Consider the following 5,000-nt stretch of genomic DNA (forward strand, 5'->3'; position numbering starts at 1 on the left):
TGGCATGAAAAATGGTTATCCGTTTCCGGCCAAAACCGGCACACCCACGCACACACAGATGATGCGTGTGGTATCTTTTGTGACTTTCCCGCGGCCACAGAGGGCCAATGAATTTGAATGCCTCCACCGATTGTCTCTTGATTTGTTGCTCCGGCATCGAATTTGTGCGTGGAACAAGGCGAGCGTTGCGTTTACATGCTAGCAAAGTGATTGAAAAAAGTGCTTAGACCCCCCCCGGGGAGAAAGGAAAGGGGTGAAGGAAGGCATTGCTGGTACCGGTGCAGAGATAAGCATGCCGCGGATCGGATGCCTTCCGCGCGTAACTAGCATGTCAGCAGAACATAATGCCCGGACCGGATTCAAACCGTCCGTGCCATAACCAACCCGGCCATGTCGCCCTCGGTACCACGGTGGTGTCTTGTGATTTTTCTTTTGAATTTACCGTCGCCATCCTACCCCATTCCTGCCGGTACTAGGGGCATGCTTTCCTATTCGAGATAACGAGCAAAAAAGCAGAAATGGAAATGCTACCCGAAGGACACGGTGTTGCACGACGACGATGACGACGAGGACGACGATGGTCGGCCTGCCGTTTACTCCCTGGAGCCCTGGATGATGTTGATGATCGGGGCTCCCGCGCGTACCTCCCCTCTTGCACTCTCGGCCAACGTACGGGGGACGGGTGACGACGAAACTGACAGGAAACATGCACTGACAGCTCGACGACACCGCCGCCTTAGCTCTCCGCTCAGCAACGGAACAAGAGCGAGCGAGAAGTTAATGACAAAGCGCGTCCAGCAACGAAGCAGCTCGGCTCATAGGCCCTCCGGCTCTGGCTGCAAGGATGGCACAAAGGCCTACCCAAGGATTGAGTCAACCTATGCCTAGTGTCCTCCGAGGACCAGTTGAGAGCTTGTGTGAGAGTATAAATTCCAATTATTTACATGTCGCCTTCGACACTTGTTTCGCCCACCCGATGGTCCGAATCGGCGCGCTGTTTTCGGTTTAGACCCCACTTCCTCTCCCTTCCCCGGGGGTCGTTCACTCGACACAGTTGCTTCTGTTCTATTCCACTTTTCCACGTCCGAATCATTTCCGGGTTTTTCTTTTTCGGACACATTCACCTCGGCCATTCCTGGCTAGGGCATTGTTTTCTACACTGACTGATACGGTGCCACTTGCTGCACTCACTTGTAATGCTTCCGGTAGTGCTTCAACTCCGAAGGTCATACCGCGGGGGTCTGTTAGAAGGTACAGGTGGTGATAGATCCTTGCTACCATGTTCCAGCTCCACCAGGAGCCACCACTTGAACCACCACCCAGTACGGTGAACCCAGGCAACCGCTTTCAACGGCAATTGCCCACCGAGTACGAGTGAAAGTGTGCGAAAGCGTACAAAATGGTGGTACTCAAAAGGATACAAAAACAAAAGGTTGAACGGAATGATGAAGGGAATGTTACAGCGCTTTTGCACGTGTGTACCTGTATCTTGGCATTCGCTCACTACTTTGTATGATTTCAACCGTTCTGAAGCACCGTTGGTGCAGGCAAGGAGCTTCAGGTTGTTGGTTCTCATGTTGATTTCTCGATGAAAGCAATGACATCGAGGATGGAACAGGGAAGCGAAGGAAGGAGCACTCGTCCTATCCAGCGGGTTGGAATCTTTATCCAGCGACCACACATTGCCACGGCCGTGAACATGGACAAGTTCTTGTCACGTGGGATTTAAATGAATAAGAACACTTTGTTCGTGCCTGGGCTATAGCGAAATGGGTACTGCATCCGGGTTTAGTGTTTTACCCAGCGGGCCAGCGGAAAGGGATAAGGAGTTTTCTTGTGCAAGGCTTTTTATCATCCAGGGCACAAAGAAAAAAGAAGGCGGAGGTCATGTGAAGCAGAACTTTGTAATCTCTCCTTCTTCTAGTCTGCTGCTGCTGGTGTGTACCTTCGTTCATCTAATTCATTTTGTTCGCCGCGCAATGTGCACAGGTTGTGCGATATGATCTGGAAGTCTGGTGGATTGTGTTGATAAGAGAGAACATCTGCAATCCCAAAACCAAGGCGATGGTAGCAATGAAAAGAACTGGCGAGATAAGAGATGTTCTTTAAGCGAAGTGTGACAACAATTCAGCGCAGGGTGCCGGATCTAAATGATTCTTTTTTTTTGTCCTGGATATTCTGGAATCAAAAAGGGCTTCACTGACTCCCCGAGAACACCCACAGTGCACACCAGAAGCAGTCTATGTTATTCCAGCTGCTATTCTGCATGCGCCTGTCATGATCCCCAGTGTCCGGATTCACGATGTTCAGTACCCAACCCCCTGAACTCCTCTCTATGCGGTAACAGAGGGCGATTGAGTTTACTTCCCCTGGATGTCGGCATCCGGTGAATGCGAGATAAGACGTGTTATTGTCGGTGCCCGAAAATGGCAAAGTTCGAGAAAGGGTGGGAGTTGGGTAAGATTTAGTACCGTCCTCCAGAGATTCGGCGCCCACAGTCGCACCGTCGCGGCGCAGGCGGTCCAGTTTTGGCAGCCGTTCAAGGACGAAAGTGCAGCAAAATACGAACTCGCCATCGGGTGGGCGTTCCGTTCCGTGCTGCTCCGGCGCAGACAGACTGGAACCGGGCATTTTGATTGAACGTTACTTTCGGGAAACTCCTCTGTCTGTGTGACTCTTTGTAGTCGATGGTAACCAGGAGTCGTGAGGGATGCTTTCCTGTTATGCATTTTTGAAAAATATTTTCCCTCCAAAACCATCGATCAATAGTTTGTTATTGTTAAACGAAGAAAAAAGTGAAGCACTTTGTTGAGGTGAACGGAACCATCGCGTTCGACATAAAATATATCCACAAGGCTTGCAAAGCGAGCCCCACCGCAGCGTGTTGCATGTTGACTGCAGCCGGGGTTTCGCCGGTCTAATGTGCGGCTGGCATGCGAACCAACGCCCGATGGCATCAGGGGAAGAAGGGTGTGAGGCCATGCGAGGTGTGCAAGGACAGTAGCGAAGCAGTAGCACGCGCGCGCTCCAGAGCTCGCTGCTTAATGAACTTCCTTCATTCTGGTGCTGAAGTTTTGCTGATTTTAGGCATGGTCCTGGTAGAACTTTGGCTCAGGGGAACCGTAACCGAAGCTCGACAACGACGACGACGACGGCAACGACTAGAGGAATCTAATCGCGCATGTGAATCAAGTTGTTAGACTCGGTGTGGTGAAAGTTAACAGCACAAACTGCTGGTGCTTATCAGGTGCTAAACGTGCTCAAGTTGTCCGAGAATGTTGTAGTTGTTTCCTGCTGCTTACTTCCGCAGCAGCTGTTTCGCGTAGCATGATAATTTGATACTTTTCCAGGCAAAACACTCACGCCATCTCCGGTTGGCAGACATTTTGGATTCCATCACTCTCATCACTTGGTAAGAGCAGAGCATGAACCTCCGTTTCATCCTTAGGAACACGGGACCGCCTCTGTTCCGCTGGATTGGATTAGCGGAATGGCCTTCATCGCTCCATCGCTAGTTGCCAAACGGGTGCGATCGAGTTTCATCTTTCTTCTGGTCCGTAGCAGGCTTCCCGTAAATTAGCTTAAAGCTTCATTAAAATTAATAGTTAATGTTCGCCGAACAACACACACATACACATATCACACCGGTAGCGCTACAATGTGAGCCTCACGAGTACCGCGCCCAGCCGTGTCCTCGGCCCCAGTATTTTCTGCCACCATTGCGTGTATTTATCTTAAGGATGAAAATGATTTTATGCTAACATCATAATCTCTGCGCTCTATTTACCTTTCAGCGGAAGCAGCATACCCGGGGCAGCGCGTGCCAGTTGCTCTTCTTCTGGTCGTTTATAGCGACCGGTAGCAGTCGCCGGGTATTACTCCGGCGATACGCCTCGACACTCAAGTATCACTGCTAATGGGCTCAAAATGGCTTGCAACATGGCGGGCAATCATGTGCTTTTACGTTGGAGCACTGGAGTCGGCTGGGTCACACGAATTCGGTGGACGTCCTGGGATTATATGAACGGTCTCTGCACGAATACGACCGCAACTGCTCCGTTTGGATGAAAATCCTTCGTCCTTCGCAGCTTATCGTGTGTGTTGGCCCGGGCCAGGACATCAGTGGTCTCGCGATGCCACTCCCGAGACTCCACTCTGGTGGCTCTGGTCGCGGGAGTAGTATCTCCGCATAACTTACTGACCTGGATATTGATTTATTGCATAACGTTTCAAGCTTCAGCGACGCATAACGGGGCCTCGATGGAAAACCCGGATAAATATCTGCGGTATCCCTGGAGCAGACCGGACACAAAAATACGGTCAAACAGGGTCAGGGTCGTGCAATAGCACGTGTGGCAGGATGCGGTTCAAGATGCGAGGATTACGCACTGGTCAGGTGGCATAGAATGGTGGGCAAAAAAAAAAGGAAGGAATTTCCCTCGTTTCCCGTGTTCGTTCCGATCGGCTTTGATGTCAAATGAGGAGGAAAGATTTGCTTCCCAGCTTGCCACGATAAAAAGAACGCGCGGATCTGGATAAATTGCTCGCAGACATGCGGCGATGACGGAACGATGGATTCCGGATGGAAAGTGAACCTTCACCGACAGTGCTATGGAGGATTCCGTTTTTTTTTTCTGAGACGGAACCAATCGACCGGATCGTGCGACCGGTTCTCTGGTGCAAACGGCGCTGCAATACTGCTAGAGGTTATGTCAACTAACCGACCGAACAGCACAAGGATGGCGATAGGACGGTACCTTTCCATCGGAAATTAAAGCAGCCGCTGCACCGGGCAACCATAACGAAGGGATGGGACCGTCGAGCCACGCTACTGTTCCAACCTGAACAGTTGGCCATGAGATCGTGCGCTAACGAATCTCTTGCGAACCGTAATGGCGCTGCTTGTTATTGAAGACAGTATCCGACGATATCGTCTGCTGCTATCAGTCACCGAACAGCCTCGTGGTCCCAGATACGGCTACACGACACGAGGCACACGA

At 51.1% G+C, this 5,000-nt stretch overlaps 1 protein-coding gene across 13 annotated transcripts in view; it reads right to left on the bottom strand.

The window, feature by feature from the left end:
* The window catches only part of LOC126573072 (RIMS-binding protein 2), a 92,426-nt gene that overhangs the window by 31,925 nt on the left and 55,501 nt on the right, over positions 1-5,000 (bottom strand). The window lies entirely within an intron of this gene.

The sequence above is a fragment of the Anopheles aquasalis genome, chromosome 2 (assembly GCF_943734665.1).
Source record: "Anopheles aquasalis chromosome 2, idAnoAquaMG_Q_19, whole genome shotgun sequence".
NCBI lineage: Eukaryota > Metazoa > Arthropoda > Insecta > Diptera > Culicidae > Anopheles > Anopheles aquasalis.